The sequence below is a fragment of the Pristis pectinata genome, chromosome 35, assembly GCF_009764475.1.
Source record: "Pristis pectinata isolate sPriPec2 chromosome 35, sPriPec2.1.pri, whole genome shotgun sequence".
Taxonomy (NCBI): Eukaryota; Metazoa; Chordata; class Chondrichthyes; order Rhinopristiformes; family Pristidae; genus Pristis; species Pristis pectinata.
In genome coordinates this window covers 1,496,379-1,515,912 of record NC_067439.1, presented here as the reverse complement: position 1 = coordinate 1,515,912, position 19,534 = coordinate 1,496,379, and positions in this window count along the sequence as shown.

Genomic DNA, 19,534 nt, shown 5'->3' with positions numbered 1-19,534 from the left:
TCAGTTTCAGCAACTTCTCTCTTATTACTTTTCGATGAATATTTCTCCCCTTCAGTTCCTCATCCTCGCTCGACCCTTGGCTCTCTGATACTGCAGGCAGTTTTGTTTCTGAAGACGAACAGAAGGTCCTTGTTTAATTCCTCTGCCATTTCCTTATCCCGCATTATAAGCGTTCCAGTCTGTAAGGGACCCACACTTGCCCTTTTTACATGCCTGTCAAAACCCTTACAGACCATTTTTACGTTTCTCGTTAGCCTCTACTCATGTTCTATCTTCCTTTCTTTATCAATTTCTTGGTTCTCCTTGACTGAGTTCTAAAACGCTCCCAAGCTTCTGGCCTACTGCTATTTCTGGCAACTCTATAAGCCTCTTTGTTTGATTTAACGGCAGCTTTAACTTCTCTTGCCAGCCACAGATGAATCACTTTCCCTTTTGGGTTTATGTGCCTTAAAGGATTTTTTTTTTGCATTTTACGGATTATTTCTTTTAATGCCTGTCCACCCATCAAACCTTTCAATGTTTTCTTCTAATCAACCAGAGCCAACTCTCCCCCCTTTTGTTAAGATTTGAAGGCCCTAGTTTTGGATTACATTGCATAATTTTCATACTCAATGCAAAACTCCATCATATTAAAGTTGCTCTTCAGTGTGCCAGCACAGTTACTGGTCGTCTGAGGAAAAGTGTGTTCAAACACCTTAAACCTGACATAAACCCATGGCCAATTGGGCAGGGTATTGGTATTGGTTTATTATTGTCACTTGTACCGAGGTACAGTGAAAAACTTGTCTTGCATACCGATCATACAGGTCAATTCATTACACAGTGCAGCTACATTGAGTTAGTACAGAGTGCATCGATGTAGTACAGGTAAAAACAATAACAGTACAGAGTAAAGTGTCACAGCTACAGAGAAAGTACAGTGCAATAAGGTGCAAGGTCACAACAAGGTAGATCATAAGGTCACAGTTCATCTCATTGTATAAGGGAACCGTTCAATAGTCTTATCACAGTGGGGTAGAAGCTGTCCTTAAGCCTGGTGGGACGTGCCCTCAGGCTCCTGTATCTTCTACCCGATGGAAGAGGAGAGAAGAGAGAATGACCCGATGGGTGGGGTCTTTGATTATGCTGGCTGCATCGCTGTGTCCATGAAGGGGAGGCTGGTTTCCATGATGCGCTGGGCTGTGTTCACAAATCTCTGCAGTTTCTTGCGGTCCTGGGTAGAGCAGCTGCTGTACCAAGCTGTGATACATCCAGATAGGATGCTTTCTATGGTGCATCGATAAAAGTTGGTGAGTGTCAAGGGGGACATATTGAATTTCTTTAGCCTCCTGAGGAAGTAGAGGCACTGGTGAGCTTTCTTGGCTGTGGCATCTACGTGATTTGACCAGGAAAGGCTGTTGGTGATGTTTACTCCCAGGAGCTTGAATCTCTCGACCCTCTTGACCTCAGCACCATTGATGTAGACAGGTGTATGTGCACTGCCCCCTTTCCTGAAGGCAGAGACCAGCTCTCTTGTTTTGCTGACATTGAGGGAAAGGTTGTTGTCATGACACCATGCCACTAAGCTCTCTATCTCCTTCCTGTACTTCAACTCATTGCTGTTTGAGATACGGCCACATGCCCACACGCCCATACTCTTTGGACACTTGGACTATCTGGATAACAGGCAGCTCAAAGCACTGAAGGAGCTCCCACCAGCACTGTCTCTGCAAAGTTCACCAGATCCACTGGAAGGATCCATATATTAATGTCGGTGTCCTCTTCCAAATCAACATCCCCAAGTGTCCACGCAAGTGGATAGGGTGGCGAGGTAGGTGTAAGGGCCTTCACTGGTTGGTGCGTGAGTATAAGAGTAAGGAAGTCATGTTGCAGCTGTATAAAACTTTGGTTATGACACTCTTGGAGTATCGTGTGCAGTTCTGGTCGCCCCATTACAGGAAGGATGTGGAGGCTGTGGAGAGGATTAGAGGATATTAACTATAAGGAGAGATCAGATAGACTTGGGTTGTTTTCTCTGGAGATCCGGAGGCTGACAGAAGTTTATAAAATTATGAGAGGCATAGATAGGGTAGACAGTGAGAATCTTTTTTCTCAAAGTAGAAATGTCAAACACAAGAGGACATGAATTTAAGGTGGGAGGGAGAAAGTTTAAAGGAGATGTGTGGGGCAGGTTTTTCACACAGAGAGTGGTGGGTGCCTGGAACGGGCTGCCAGGGGTGGGGGTGGAGGCAGGTATAGTAGTGGTGTTTAAGTGGCCGTTAGACACATGAATACGCAGTGAATGGAGGGATATGGATCAGGTACAAGCAGAGGGAGTTAGTTTAATTCAACATTGTGTTCAGCACAGGCACGGTGGGCTGAAGGGCCTGTTCCTGTGCTGTACTCTTCCGTGTTGTGTGTTCTATGTTCCCAGACCCGAATTTCACTCAGTTGTCTCCAATGGGCAGGCTGTGTTGTTTGGATGGTACCTGAAACAAACAGTCCATCCTGAGCTCCGTCATGAGAAGAGATTTACAGGTGGACATAGGAGATGTTTCAAGGATGTTCTCAAAGCCCCCTCGAACAAGTGTGGAATCCCCACCGACATGGGAATCTCTGGTCCGCGACTGTTCTACATGGAGGAGGAACATTTGGGACTGCGATGGGGGCACACAGAAGCCAGGTGTGTATGGTGGAAGGAGGGAGCCACCCGAAACACCACTCACCCACCTGCCCCACCACACGAACACAATTGGAGCAGAGGCAGGCCTCTCGGCCCCTCAAGCCTGCCCCACCACTCAACGTGATCATGGGTGATCGGCCTCAGGCCACAACTCCTCTGCCTCAAGTGCCCCAAAAAGCCCTCAATTCCTTGATCTTCCCGAAAGTTATCTACCCCTCTTTAAGTGTCCCCAATGATCCAGCCTCCACAATCTTCTGGGGCAGAGAATTCACCACCCTCTGTGAGAAGAAAATCTTATGCACCTCAGTTTTAACTGCCTGCCTGCTTACCTTATAAATAATAATTCACGAGACTCCCACCAGTGGAAACATCTACCCCATCATGCCCCCTAAGGACCTTGTTTTAATGAGGTCACCCCTCATTCTCCTAAACTCAAAGAATACAGATGTAAATTCTTTAGCTGCTTGGGACAGGACAACCCCCTCTCCCCAGGAATCAGCCCGTGAATCTCTTCCTGCATTGCTAGTATATCTGTTCTTAAATGCAGGAAGCACAACTGTGTACAATTCTCCAAGTGTGGCCTCACCTGTCCCATGGACACAGAAACAATTCTCCATTTGTAACCCTTCAGTTATAAAGGCCAACATGCCATTTACCTTCTGAACTACCCGCTGCACTGCTGCCTGCTAACTTTCTGAGATTCATGTACAGGAACATCTGGATCCAAACGCAGCCTTTCTCCACGTAGACAACAGCCTGCCTTTCGAATCCACTTACCGAACTGCATGACCACATGCTTTCTACATTAAACTCTATTTTACAAGTTTTTGCCCATTGTCTCAACCCATTTATAATCTGCTGAAGTCACAATATCCTCATCACAATATGCCCTTACACCCATCTTAATGTCATCTGTAAACCTGAAAACCTTACACTCTGCCACAGCCTCCAAGTCATTAATACATAAAATAAGTGATTGAGAGCCAAGAACTGATCGTCGGGGCACTCCAGTGGTTACATCCTTTCAGTCTGAAAAAGACCCATTTAATCCTTCAGTTTGTCTTCAATCCATGGAAACAGACTTCCTTCAAAACTGTGACATCTTACCTTGTGCCTTTCACAGACACATTATTGAACACCTTACAGAAATCCAGATACATTACAGATTCCCCTCTCCCGGTTCTTCAAATGACTCAAGCAAATTTATTAACCGTGATTTTCCTTTCATAAAGCCATGTTAACAGTTTGATTGTATAAACTCCTCAAACTGACTAGTACTTCTTCCTTGGTTACCACCTCCAGTACCATCCCAACAAGTGATGTTAAAGTAACAGGCCGAGAGTTTCCCACTTTCTGTCCCTGTCCCTTCCTAAACAAGGGAATCACATTTGTGGTTTTCCGAGCTCAGACCTGTTCTGGAACTAGTGAATTTTGAAGAACTTCAACCATTGTTGCACCACTTCCTTTAAACCCTTGGGTGCAGTCCATTGTGTCCTGGTGACTTGTCTGCCTCTAATCTCATTCGTTTTCCTGACACAGGCCCTTGTGTTAAGGATTGTTACAAGTTCTTCCATGCGATCTGAACCTAGTCCAGCAGTTATCTTTGGTATATTCACAGGGTCGTCCTCTATGAAGGTTGATGCAAAGTACTGGATTTACTTACCTGCCATCTCCTTATTTTTCATTACTACTTCTCCACTCTTCAGAGGTCCCGCTTGAACCTTAGCTATCCTCTTCCTTTTTCTATATCCAAAGAAGCTCTTGCTGTTTGTTTTGATGTTAGATATCAGTTTCTTTTCATAATCAAGTTTTTCCTTCCTTATTAGCATTTAAATCTCCATCTGAGCTTCCTGAAAAGATTCCAGTCCTGGTCTACCACCGTCCCTTGCCACTTTTTATGCTCTAGATTTTGATTTAATTTATTTCTTGACCTCCTTTGTTGACCGTAGATAGTTCACAAGTCCCTCAGTCTGATTGGGATAAAGTTCTGCTCAGCAATTAAATATCAGTCGCTGCTCATCCACTGAACTTTCCTTTAGCCTATTCCCCAGTCCACTCCAGGCAACTCTACCTCCAATCAGTAAGCAGATTAAAATCACCCATGATAACTGTACTTTCTTCTTGCATGCCTTTGATATTTCCCCATTTGTGCTTTGTCCTATCGAGCAGCAACACCTTGGGGGCTAATAAACCATTCCCACCCGTGTTCCACATCAGGACCCAACGCACCTTTATCACCACTCAGCAAAGCACTGAAATCTTCCTTGTCAAGTGCGGTGAGGTACAGGTACAATGAAAAACTTACTTGCAGCAGCATCACAGGCATGTAGGTACAGACAACACACAGAACATAAATTGTACATAAATTATACATCAATTATACAAGACAGTGAAGAAAGAGAGAAAAGAAAGGCTGTGCAAAAAGAACTTAGTGCAAAAAAACAAAGATGCACTCAGAGACAAGACCATGGCAGTGTAAGAGGTGGTCTGTCGTGTTGCATTGCTGAGGTAGGGTTGGGTTGGGTTGTGCAGTTGGTTGAAGAACTAATGGTTGTAGCTACCCCATCTCCTTTCCCTTTCTGCCTTTTCGTTTGTAACATGCGATAATGTGGAATATTGAGTTCCCAGTTCTGGTCACCCTGCAACATGTCCCTGTAACGGCTGTTAAATCAAACTCATTTATTTCCATTTGTGATGCTGCCTTCATGGTCTTATTATGAATGCTGCCTGCATTCAGGTAAAGAGCTTCAAGCTTCGATCTTTTACAGCTTTCACTTGCTCAGGTTCCAGTTCTGCCACAAACTCTCTCCTTATTTTCTCCCTGTCGAGCTTAGATCTTCATTCACCCCTTCCCTCTCTGATTTCACTGCTTTCGCTCATTTCTTTTTGACGTTAGATTTCCCATCATTTGAACTTGCGCCCCTCCCAAGCAGCTTTTAAACCCCTGTCTATAATCCTGTCGAGCACCCCTCGTCCTTCCTGTGGCAGAATCTTTAGCCTCATCGGTGAGATCAGAGTCCACAGAGCCAGGGAGGAAATCATCCCTTGGCCCCAGTGTGCTTCTGGGAAGGAAGGACACCTCACACCCTGTGCTCACAGACCAACACCAGCCTCTAGTGTGGCAGCACCTTGAATATAGCATTCTCAACTTCAATCACTCCATGGTGTCCTCCCTTTATAACCTTGCGAATCTCTTCTAATCTCATGCCCGGTCCCAGAACCCATTCTGAGTCATAGAGTCATAGAGTCATAGAGCACGGAAACAGGCCCTTCTGCCCAACTTGTCCTTGCCGACCAAGATTTCTATCTGAGAAAGTCCCAGTTGCCTGTGTTTGTCCCAAATCCCTCGAAACATTTTCTATCCATGTAGGCATCCAAATGTCTTTTAAGCAATTCACCTGCCTCTCCCACCCTCTGCATGAAAAATTTGCCCCTCAGGTCCCCTTTAAATCCTTCCCCTCTCATCTTAAACCTGTGCCCTCTGGTTTTAAGCTCCCCTACCCTGGGGAAAAGACTGTGACCCTCCACCATGTCTACGAACCTCATGATCTTATAACCTCTATCAGCCTTTTATGCTCCTGGGAGAGAAGCCCCAGCCTGTCCAGCCTCTCATAACTCCAACCCTCCAGTCCCGGTGACATCCCCGTGTATCCTTTCTGCCCCCTGTCCAGCTCAATGACATCCTTCCTGTAGTTGGGTGGCCAGAACATCTGTTGGTGACCATACTCTCATCCAATGATCGTGAGTCCTGAGGAACTCTCTGCTTCTTCTTCTCATCATCCCTCTTTCACCTCCCTCTCAATCTCTTCTCTGTGATTGCCTCTCCTAATATCAACTCCTTTGGACCAGCTGTTGTCTCTCAAACCCTTGAAGAACACTGCACGGTGACTGACAGTGCTGTGCACAGGCAGCTTGGCCATTTCACACACTGTAAAGCAGCAAGAACCACAAATCTGTTCTGTGCTCAAGCAAAGCGGAGCCTTCCAGAGCGATGGAAGCCTCTGTAATTCCCTTTCTGACTCGATACTCCCAGCAACAAATGCAGCTTGATTTTTGCACTTATCCTGAGGTCAGAAATGAAAGTAAATCTGGAAATTTGCTCCAGACTTGTTGATTCTTCTCCAGTTTGATCTGAATTTACTCCACCTAATTCAGAACCCTGTCAGATCTAATTGGTGCATTGATGGGTTGTTTACATCGGTCGGGCATCACCTCCTGCAAAGTTGCCTGGAAGCCCCTGTCTCCTTGCTGGGTGCTTGACGTGATGCGGTAACATGTGGTGAGTCGTGTGTTCTGGTGCCCTTGAATGAAACAGCTCGGGATCCAGGCATTCGGCCCATCAAGCCTGTGCAAGAGCAATCGAACTGCTGCCACACCTCTGTTGTTTCCCGCAGAGCTCTGCAAATTCCCCTCTCTGAATATTTAATCATTTGTCTTTATTAAAGCTCCTGGAGGAAATTGGTGGGAATGTGATAATAGAGTCGTAGAGTTATATAGCACTGAAACAGGCCCTTTGGCCCAACTGGTCCATGCCGACCAAGATGCCTCATTCTAGCTAGTCCCATTTGCAGGCGTTTGGGTCATAACTTTCCAAATCTTTCCTACTCATGTACCTGTCCAACTGACTTTTAAAAGTTGTTATTGTACCTGTCTCACCCACTTCCTCTGGCAGCTCGTTCCACATACGGACCACCCTTTGTGTAAAAAACTTGCCCCTCAGGTTCCTATTAAATCTCTCCCCTTTCACCTTAAACCTATGCCCTCTAGTTCTTGATTCCCCAACCCTGGGAAACAGACGGAGTGCATTCACCCTATCTCTGCCCCTCATGATTTTATATACACTATAACATCACATCTCAGTTTCCTACACTCCAAGGAATAAAGTCCCAGCCTGTCCAACCTCTCCCTGTAACTCAGTGCCTCAGGTCCTGGCAGCATCCTCGTAAATCTCCTCTGCACTGTTCCCAGTTTAATAACATCTTTCCTACAGCAGGACGACCAAAACTGAACACAATACTCCAAGTGCGGCCTCACCAGCATCCTGTACAACTGCACCATGACCTCCCAACTCTTATACTCGCTGCCCTGACTAATGAAGGCTAGCGTGCTAAAAGCCTTCTTCACCACCTTAAATAGGATGAGTGTAGGTGGGTGGTTGATGGTCAGCATGGACTCGGTGGGCTGAAGGGCCTGTCTCTGTGTTGCATTACTCCATGACCTCTCTACTGTGGGATACAGCTCCTCACTCCACGGTGAGTTGCCTGAAGACAATCCTTGGGCATTGAGTGAACTACGTTGGAAATCCACTAACGGGCACCAGCTGTAATTGTAACACCCGAGTTATAAAAGTTCACCTGAAAGGAACAATGGGAGGCATTTTAACTCCCCATCAATGGGTTGACTTGGGTGTTAAAATGTTATCAACTCTTACCCTAGAGTCAACGAACCCTCACTGACTCACACATCATCTCTAACTGGAAATATATCATTACTGGGGTGAAATCCTGGAACCCCCTCCCTGTTGGCACTGAGGGAGCACCTCCACCAGATGGACTGCAAGGACTTAATAAAATGGATGAAGGGTATTTAGGGATAGGCAATAAATGTTGGTCAGGCCAGTGGTTCCTGCCTCCCACTGATGAATAAAGTAAAGCTGTTTCACTGAGGGTGGGGTGGGAGCTGGAAAGTCAATCTGCTCCCAGGAGGTGAATGACTCCTCCAAATGTTTTAATGACTGGGCACCTCAGACTGCTCCTACCTGGTTAGATTTCACAGGAAACCTGGTAGCAGGGGGTAGGAACAGCCACACTGCATGTGGGGGTCTTTCAGGACCACTTCTGGGTCAGAGGAAGCAGGAGAGTGAATCCACGGATCCCCAAGGTTAACTGTAAACCAAGCTCCCACTGACAAATGGACCGTAAACCAAACCACAAACTCCCCAGCCCCTCCAATATCCCAATCCCTTCTGATCTCCCCTCATATTTCCAGTTTCTCCTTGACCCTCTCCCTCCCAGCCGCAGATTTATTTGCTCTTGAGGACCCTGAATTTCTTTCCCCCAGCCTGACACTTCTCCCAGCCTCGCTGGTCCACGATCGGGAGCAATGAAGGACCTAAGGAATGGGAGCAGAAACCTGGCCCTTCGCGCCTGCTCACCAGTCAATAAGATAAGATAAGATCTTTATTAGTCACACGTACATCGAAACACACAGTGAAATGCATCCTTTGCGTCGTGTTCTGGGGGCAGCCCGCAAGTGTTGCCACGCTTCCGGCGCCAACATAGCATGCCCACAACTTCCTAACCTGTACGTCTTTGGAATGTGGGAGGAAACCGGAGCACCCGGAGGAAACCCAAGCAGACATGGGGAGAACATACAAGCTCCTTACAGACAGTGGCTGGAATTGAACCCGGGTCGCTGGCGCTGTAAAGTGTTACGTTAACCGTTACACTACCATGCCTGCCTTGTTAACCATGATAAGATCACGGTTGATCTGGTGCCTTAAATTACCACCACCTCCCATATCCTTTGATTGCCGCAGTGCCCAAACATCTATGGATCTTCTTGAACCTACTCATTGACAGGGTGTTCACAGCCTCTGGGAGAGAGATCCACACTGGTGAGCAGGCTCGAAGGGCCGGGTGTCTGCTCCTACTCCTGATATTCTGAATTTTCATGGAGAAATGTCTGACTCCTTGTCCTGTCCCTCCCCACCACCTCTCACCCCTGCTCTAGACTCCTCAGTCTGGGGAACCAACCTCCCAGCATCTGGTCTCTCAGGACCTTGTATGTCTCACGGAGATCACCTCTTGGTCTTCTTCCATCCACTGAGCACCGGGTTGTCTCTCTGCCCACAGCACGAGCTCCTCACCCCAGAAACCATCCCTTACCCGGGATCGTTCCACAAAGTCTCAATCACTTCTCTCCTATTCGCACAGCTACTATTGGTATTGGTTGGTATTGGCTTATTATTGACACATGTACCAAGATACAGTGAAAATAGACCATGCCATACATAAGTACATTGAGGTAGTGAAAAGAAACCAGAATGCAGAATCTAGCATTACAGTCACAGAGAAAGTGCAGTGCAGGCAGACAAATAAAGTGCAAGGGCCACGACGAGGTAGATTGGGAGGTCAAGAGTTCATCTTTTAGCCCACGAGAGGTCCATTCAACAGTCTTATCCGTGGGATAGATGTCAGTAGTGAATTTTCCTCCCTTTCTGGAATTGGTTGGAATTGGTTTATTATTGTCACATGTACCAAGGTACAGAGAAAAACCTGTCTTGCATACTGTTCATACAGATCAATTCATTACACAGCGCATTGAGGTTAAAACAATACAGAATGCAGAATAAAGTGTCACAGTGACAAAGAAAGTGCAGTGCAGGCAGACAATAAGGTGCAAGGTCATAACAAGGTAGATTGTGAGGTCAAGAGTCCATCTTATCGTACAAGGGAACAGTTCAATAGTCTTATAACAGTGGGATAGAAGTTGTCCTTGAGCCTGGTAGTACGTGCTTTCAGGCTTTTGTATCTTCTGCCCAATGGGAGGGGGGAGAAGAGAGAATGTCCGGGGTGGGTGGGGTCTTTGATTATGTTGGCTGCTTTACCGAGGCAGTGAGAAGTGTAGACAGAGTCAATGGAGGGGAGGCTGGTTTCCGTGACGCATTGGGCTGTGTTCACAACTCTCTGCAATTTCTTGCAGTCCTGGGCAGAGCAGTTGCCGTACCAAGCCGTGATGCATCTGGATAGGATGCTTTCTGTAGTGCATTGATAAGAATTGGTGAGTGTCAAAGGGGACATGCCATATCTCTTTAGCCTCCTGAGGAAGTAGATGAGCTTTCTTGGCCGTGGCGTCTACCTGGTTGGACCAGGACAGGCTATTGGTGATGTTCACTCCTAGGAACTTGAAGCTATTAACCCTCTCGACTTCAGCACCATTGATGTAGACAGGAGAATGTGCACCATTCCCTTCCTGAAGGCAATGACCAACTCTTTTGTTTTGCTGACACTGAGGGAAAGGTTGTCGTCATGACACCATGTCACTAAGCTCTCTATCTCCTTCCCATACTCCGACTCATCGTTATTTGAGATACGGCCCACTACAGTAGTATTATCTGCAAACTCGTAGATGGGAGTTAAAGTAGAATCTGGCTTTGCAGTCATGAGTATATAGGGAGTAGAGTAGGGGCTGAGGACGCAGCCTTGTGGGGCACCAGTGTTGAGAATAATCGTGCCGGAGGCGTTGTTGCCTATCCTCACTGATTGCGGTCTGTTGGTCAGAAAGTCAAGGATCCAGTTGCAAAGGGAGGTGTTGAGTCCCAGGTCTAAGAGTTTGAAGATGAGTTTGCTTGAAACCATAGCATTGAAAGTGGAGCTGTAGTCAATAAGCAATAGTCTAACGTAGGTGTTTTTACTGTCCAGATGCTCCGGAGATGAGTGTAGGTCCAGGGAGATGGCGTGCGCTGGAGACCTGTTTTGGCAGTAGGTGAATTGCAGTGGGTTGAGGTTTTCTGGGAGGCTGGAGTTGATGTGTACCATGACCAGCCTCTCGAAGCACTTCATGATGGTGGATGTCAGAGCCACCGGGTGATAGTCATTAAAGCATGTTACCTTGTTTTTCTTAGGTACCGGGATGATAGTGGTCTTCTTAAAGCAGGTGGGGACCTCAGATTGAAGCAAGGAGAGGTTAAAAATCTCTGCAAATACCCCCACTGGCTGATCTGCACAGGATCTAAGGATACGGCCAGGGACAACATCTGGGCCAGATGCTTTCTGCGGGTTCACTCTCCAGAAGACTGATCTTACGTCCGCAATGGTGTCTGTGGATTCAGGTGCATTGGAGGCTGTCGAGGTGGGTGGTGACAGTCCAATCCCCTGCTGTTCAAAACGAGCACAGAATGCGTTAAGCCCATCGGGAAGGGATGTGCTGCTGTTGGTGATGTTGCCTGACTTTGATCTGTAGCCCGTTATAGCGTGTAAACCCTGCCACAACTGACGGCTGGTCTGGGACTCGATTTTGGACTGGTATTGTCCCATGGCATCTCTGATAGCCTTACAGAAGTCATATCTCGATCTCTTGTAAAGAAATCTTTTTTTCCCAGGTTGCACAGGAGTGCAGCATTGAAGCAGACAGACAAAGACATCGGCTCAGCTTGGAGATCTGAGCCAGGCTGCTGTACATGCAATCCCGTCCTCCACTGGTCTGAGCACAGGATGCAGGCACTCCAGTGCAGCGCTGAGGAAGTGCGGCGCTGTCTGAGATGTCATAAACGGGATGTTACTTTGAAGCTGTTTAGGGGGACGTAGATTCCACAGCTCAGAGGAATGGGGACTCCCTGCGCCTGCTCGGTGTTCATCCCCCAACTGGTCATTGAAGGCATTACCTGCTCACTTTCACTGTGCTGTCTCGGGATGTTTGCTCTGTGCAACTGCGATATCCTGAGGTCATGAAAGGCACTATGGAAATGCAGGTTCTCCCACCTCTCTGTTGCAGTCTTCAATGCAGCGGGGACTGGCTGTACCGTGGCATGGTTCCATCGATTCTCTCAGTGCTTTGGCTGCAGGGCTGGTGCCATCAAATGGAGTGTGGGCTTCCTGATGTCATCTGCTGACAGTCACGGCTGAGTGTTATGAAAGGACAGAGATGAGTATGGGGATTAGGGTTGGGGTTAGGCCTGATGGGGCTGGGATACAGCCCAGGCCGGTGGTCACCCCCACATTCCAGTCTCCATCTTGACCCACTCCCAAACTCAAATCCCGACTTTGATCCTGATCCCCAAATTCTTGATCCCAAACCCAACCCAATCCCATTCCCAACCCTGATCCAAATCTCTAGCCAAGTCATGTCCCCAATCCCTTTTAACATTTCCCATGTGAATCTCGATTCCACTCTCAATCCGGTTCTCAATTTCACGAGGACACGAGACAGTAGGGGCAGGAGTAGGCCCCTCGGACCCTCGAACCTGTCCCACCATTCAACACAATGCTGGCTGCTCTGCCCCGCCCCAGGCCTCATCGCTCTCAATCCCCTGATATTCCTCTTTAAATACCTCGAGGAATCTATCCTCCATAACCCACTGGGGTAGAAGCTTCCAGAGTTCATCACTCCTCAATCTGAATCCCTTTTAACAATTTCAGTCCCATCTCTGCCCTTTGTAGAAAACAGCCCATGACAACAGGACAGTAATTGGAGGGCCGGCCCTGTGTGGGTGTAGGTAGGTGGGTCGGCTGGTTTAAGTCAGTTGTTTTTTAGCTCGTGGAAGGCACTGAGGGCCAACTTCTATCCCATGGTGTCTGACACTTGCTGGATCCTAAAGGTGCCTTCAGGCAGTGTTGGTCCAATCTTCAATGAGTTTGATTCATTAATTGGAGAGTCATGGGAATGTATAGTTTAGAAGTGGTTAACGTTTGGATCAGGGAATGGATAAGACACCTAATGCTGAGGGTAACGCTACAGTGAGAAATCAATAGCTGGCAACCAGAAGTGTCTGAGGAGTGACTCACGCAAGCAATGAAATCAGATTTTTGAAAGAAAAATCAATAGGAGACTAATATGCAATGTTAGGATAAATTATCTGTTATACTTGGAAAAGATGATTTTCTCTCATCATTGTGAAGTGTGTTTTGATTTACAAGTTCTATTAGAATGTACACAATTTAGCTTTTCAAAAGGAAGTCAGCGAGGGTTTGAAGTCACATCCAGAAAATCTTTCTCCTCCGACAGTCATCTGTTATAGACAGTCAATTTGTGCACAGCAAGCTCCCACAAACAAAAATCTGACTGGTTACTCTGATGTTGATGAGGGATAACTACCAGCTCCAGAACACCAGAGAGTTTTCCTGCACATTTGCAGGTTAGAGAGCTGTGGGATTCTAGAGCTGAAGGCAGCTGAAGGTCTGGGAACCTCAATCTCACACTTGCCCCACTCTCTGCCTTCAAGGCACATCAAGGCAAATCCTACTTCTCTGTGAACGTCTGGACACCGGCCCCAACACCTCACTTTGATCTGGTAACGTCCTGTGAAGACCCTTGCAACTTTTGCTACGATACCAGCTCACGGATGGAAGGTGGACATGACGGAGAAAATAGCAAATCCAGCAGTGCAGGTTGGCGTCCTGGGGCAGTGGGCAGAACGTTAGACTTCACTGAATGCTGAAGAGTAGATTGGAGTAAAAGATAGCGAAATATGCCTTGAGTGGGTCAGGTTTAAGGTTATTCTAGGTCCTATGTTGAGTGAGGTTGAGGGAAGGAGGAAGACAGGGGTGAAAGTTCAGAGGAGTATTGACCTCTGAAGCTCTGGTATAGAGCACGTACATACACATGGTCTACGTTCCCCCATCCACTGTCTGTCTAAATGCCTCTTAAATTTGCCATTGTAACTGCTTCCATCACCTCCCTTGGCAGCAATTCCAGGCACCCACACTCTGTGTAAAAAACTTGCCTCATAAATCTCCTTTAAACATTCCTCTTCTCAACTTAAACCTATGCCTTCTGGTATTTGACTCTTCCACAGTGGGAAAAGACTCTGACCGTCTACTCTATCTATGCCCCTCATTATCTTATATCCTTTGATCAGATCTCCCCTCGGCCTCCAATGCTCCAAAGTAAACATTCCAAGTTTGTTCAACCTCTCCTTACAGCTCATTCTCTCTAATACAGGCAACCCTGGTGCACCTCTTCTGCACCCTCTCTAAAGCCTCCTCATCCTTCCTGTAATGTGGTGACCAGGACTGCACACAATACTCCATGTGTGGCGTAGCCAAAGTTTATACAGCTGCAACCTGCCTTCCTGACTTTTATACCCAACGCCCTGACCGATGAAGGCAAGTGTGCCATACACCTTCCTTACCACCCTATCCACGTGTTGCCACTTTCAGGGAGCGATGGACTTGCACCCCAAGGTCCCTACGTACATCAGTGTTCCTTAGGGTCCTGCCATTTACTGCACACTTTCCTCTTACATTTGACCTCCCAAAGTGCAACACTTCAGCCTTCTCCAGATTAAAGTTTCTTATGTTCTCATCTGTTGTCCATTTCTGTCTCTCTTCTGTCTCTTTTTCTCTCTCCCTCCCCATTCATTTTGTAACCTCTTAAGGCGAGTGACTAGTGATAACTAACGATGATTCAGTCAGTCTCTCCCCTGGATGAGCAGAGTTCACCCACTGGAAAATGGATCTCCTGGGATATCTGGAAAGACCACATCTGTGCCAGATTCAGCAACGAGCCCCTTCCTTATCCTCGTGTTGGGAACTTCAACCCAGCGCAGCACACTTTCTCGAAATATAACTTAATTCCTCTGCTATTAACTCGACAAATGTGCTGACAGACAAGTTCCTTCCAAATCTTTAAAAGGCATAATTTATTAAAGAAACATGTATAATTAATTTGGGCATTAAATCAGCACTTATAAATATTAACAAGGAATAAAGCATTATTATTTGAGTCAATGTTTACACAGATTCAGACATGACAGAACATAAATATTCCTTTCACTATTTGGGTTCCAAAGTTCACAGACATGTCCCTTGGTGCAGGTCAGTGAGGTGGATTTGGTGACAGATTCATGGGCAGCATCGTTGACTCCAGTGAGTGGGACCTGCCTTTCCGACCACCATATCAGGCCTTTGAATCGAAGTTTCAGGAAGTCTGGAGTGAAGTTCACACTGATTTAAAGAAACCTCCCTTTTCTCAACTCATGGGCAAACCTTCACTGATCTCTGTTCCCAGCCTGCATTGCTCTCTTCCCAGTCCCCTCTCTCTCTCTCTCTCTCTCTCTCTCCCTCTCTCTCTCTCTCTCTCTCTCCCTCTCTCCTTGCTAAATTAGATGATCCGATACCATCGTGGGAGCTTGCTGTGTGTAAATATTACCACAGTGACTGGTGGGACCATGTGGTGAGATACCTTGAGATATATGGTGGGACCTCACAAAACAGGAGCAGGAGAAGGGGAAACAGTCACTGAGCAGCAGTTTGCTGGAGAATTAGGGAGAGCAGGAACTGAGGAACAATCTACAGAAGGAAAGGCTTCAGAAACATACAGAAACGGATTGTTCCCTTTCGGTTATTCTAAGTCGAACTCCTAGACTTCCCAAACTCCTAGATTAGACTGTAGTTTGTAACACATCCCTGGGTATCTGTTGACACAGGAGAAGGCAGACGCTGGAATCTGAAGCAACAAACAATCTGCTGGAGGAACTTGGTGGGCTGAGCAGCGTCTGTGGGGAGAACGGAATGAGTCCTGATGCAGGGTTTCAACCCGAAACATTGACAATTCTTTGTCCCCCCACATTCCCCACAGACGCTGCTCGACCCGCTGAGTTCCTTCAGCAGATTGCTTGTTGCTCCCGGCTATCCGTCATTCCGTATAAACCTTGATTAGTTTGTATTTGTGACTTACTCCTGGGTATCAGTTATTATGCACAATGTTCCCTCGTCTCTAATGCCTGAGACCCTCCCTGCTTTAATTGTTGGCTCTCGTTAGACTGGTCATCCCAGAGTGAACGAGTGTCTTTAACAAACTGAGAGCTGGGGAAAGAATCTACCAAGGGAAATGGAATAATTTCACACCTTCACACAATTTCCAATTATCTGCAGATAAAGCCTCTCTACAACTAACAAGAAAAGATTACAAGTGGTGGAGAAGCATCAGTGCAATTTTAGATGGATTGAGTTTATCAATTTCCACAACAGGGGTTCAACTATTTTTGCTGATTTCGTAAGCTATCACATTATAACAATCAATGGCATAGCTAATTCCCAAGTGTGACATAATCGATTAATTCCTGTCCCTTGTCATGAGCGAGAGATGCCACCAGTTCCGATCTGAAAACTGCCCATTAAAGATGGAGTGGTGCGCAATGACATCAGGCTTATGCTACCACAGTCAACACTGCGGTTTTACAGTCTTGCCATAGGCAAGTGACTCCAGTTTAGACTAGGGCTGGGGTTCAGGGAGTGGGCAAGTTTTGGGCTGATACTGAGGTCACCATTGGGGTTGCTCTTGAGATTGTGGAGGCTGGAGTTAGGATTTGGAATAACCCTAAGCATGGCTTGTGCTTGTGAGGAGACAGATATAAGAATTAGGAACAGGAGTTCTGCTATTCACCAAGATCATGGCTGATCTTCTACCCCAGTGCTATCTTCCTGCACAATCCCCATAACCCCAACCGTAACCCTAATTCATATGTCATGATTTCCTTCATGTCCAAAGACAGTAGATTCACCACCCTCTGAATGAAGTCTTCTCTTATTTCGGTCTGTATGGCCAAACTCTTATTGTCAAAGTGTTGGAATGGGACTGATGGGATTATTCCCCTGGGAGCTGGCATTAAGATAATTAAAGACTGGGTAAGCGTTCACTGTACAACAATCTCCCTTTCACTCTCTAGCTTTTCCTCCTGCGGTCTCTCCCTCTCCCTCGGTAGTGTAGCAGTTAGCGTGACACTATTACAGCGCCAGCGACCCGGGTTCAATTCTGGCCACTGTCTATGGGGAGTTTGTACGTTCTCCCTGTGTCTGCGTGGGTTTCCTCCGGGTGCTCTGGTTTCCTCCCACATTCCAAAGACGTACGGGTTAGGAACTGTGGGCACGTTATGTTGGTGCTGGAAGAGTGGTGACACCTGCAGGCTGCCCCCAGCACATTTGCAGAAACACAAAAAGACACATTTCACTGTGTGCTTCCATGTACATGTAACTAATAAATAAATATCTTATCTTATCTTAAGATCAGGCACGATAGTATCAAATGGCAGAGCAGGTCCAATGGGCTGAATGGCCTACTCTTATATCTGGTCTGAGACTCCTTGGTCAGGGGAAACATCCTTCCTATAGCCACCCTGTTGAGAATTAGAATTTTAAGAGCTGAATAAGTTGTGATGAGCTGCCCTCTGGTTCTTCTTAACCCAAGGACTTTTGTCTCACGCACCCAGTCTCTGCTGCCACTGGACACGTTCAGCGAATCGGCACTCTCTCAGTGGCATCCATCTTTTCTCAGGTAAGGAGACTAGAACCGTACACAGGTGTGGTCTCACCAAGGCCCAATACAATTGCAGGAAGACCTCGGTACTGCTGTAATCAAACCTTCTTGTTGTAATTTGCCCTCTCTTGTCTGCCGGACATTTAGAGAGTTATGTACATGTGGACCTCAACATGAATGCTACCCAATCTCTTTCTACACACTCTGCCTTACTGTTTTATTCACCAGAGAGAATAACCCCAGATTGTGCTGCACCATATTCCATTTGTCCACTCACTCAGCTTGTCTGCATCCACCTGAAGCCTCTCTACATCCTCCTCCTTACTCATGATCCTGACTAGCCTCGTATTTAGAAATATGATAGTTAGATCCTGTTAACCATTGATGTAGCTTGTAAAAAGCTGTGGATCGAGGACTGATCCCTGTGGTTCCCACTAGTCACAGCTCATTCCAACCCGAGAACAACGTTCATTCCCACACATTGCTTTCTGTCCAAGAACTGACTCTGTCCATTTCAGAATTAGGATTAATTCCGACTCCATGTAGAGGGTTGCTGCTGACCGGAAGGCTGCCTCAACCCTTCCAGAGACATCAGAGGATAGGGATGGAAGGGGAAACAGGTTGGCGAGTCTGGGGGTGGCTCAGACAAACAGCAGAGGTGGAGCTTCCAAAAACACAGCCTTTATTGAAGGCAGGAACAGCAACCAAAGGCAGTGGCTGGTGCAACGACTTACCCAACGTCACACCATGTGTGACCCTCAGCTCCTAAAGGTACATTTGCATTTACCTACAGTACAGAGGGATTTGTGAGAATCTTTCTCTAGGGGAGAAATAGTTTCCTTTTCTTCCTTCTCAGGAGGTAGCGCGTCTGCATCAGTGGGTTGTAGTTAAGCTTCAAGCTCAAAAATGCAGGATGATGTGCTTGTGCAGGGCAGAGGGAAAGCAGCATTGTCTGAGGCGCCATTCCTTGTACCTGCCCCCCAACATAACATCCCATGGTACCACCCTGAAGAACAGCAGTGAGACAACAACAAAACTAATGCAGATAATCTGGTCACTGTCACGTTGGTGTGTGTGGGAGCTTGCTATGCATCTATGCTTCCTACATTACAACAAAGACTACTTTTCAAAAGTACTTCATTGGCTTAACTACTGGGAGATTTTCTGAAAGGGAGGTGCAAGGGGTTATAGATGTCCCCTCATCTCCCCTGATGCTGAAAACTTCTGTTCGTTTTCCCAGCCAACAGTCTTGCCTGAACAGGTGATTTTTTTTAGTGACTATAAAACTATAAGACCATCTACTACTGCTGAAATCTCTTAATTGAGATTGTCTGGGATTGAAATTGTCTTGTTCATCATCAATCAGAAGCCATCTGCAGCTGTTCCAACACTTTGGAGATCGATAGATGGCTGGGACACTGCCCTGCTGTTGGCTATTGTCCCAGAGCAGCGTATGATACTTCAATAAACCGCGCTGTCCCAGTCCGACACCCAGTGATACATCCTCCAAACAAAGACCTCAACGTATCACCCACTCAGGGGCTGTGGGAGGTGGGGATGGGGCAGCCACACACATTAGTTCACACACCACAGACACAGTCTGGCTGTGCACAGAGGCAGAATGTCAAACTAGGCATGGAGACTGAGGGAGAGAGACTGAGAGAGTGTGTGTGTGTGAGAGAGAGTGTGTGAGAGAGAGGGTGAGTGTGAGAGTGTGTGTGAGATAGAATGCGTGTGTGTGAGGGAGTGTGTCTGTATGTGAGAATGTGTGTGTGAAAGTGTGTGTGTGTGAGAGAGTGTGTGTGAGAGAGAGCGTGTGAGAGAGAGGGTGAGTGTGAGAGTGTGTGTGAGATAGAATGCGTGTGTGTGAGAGAGTGTGTGAGACAGAGAAAGAGA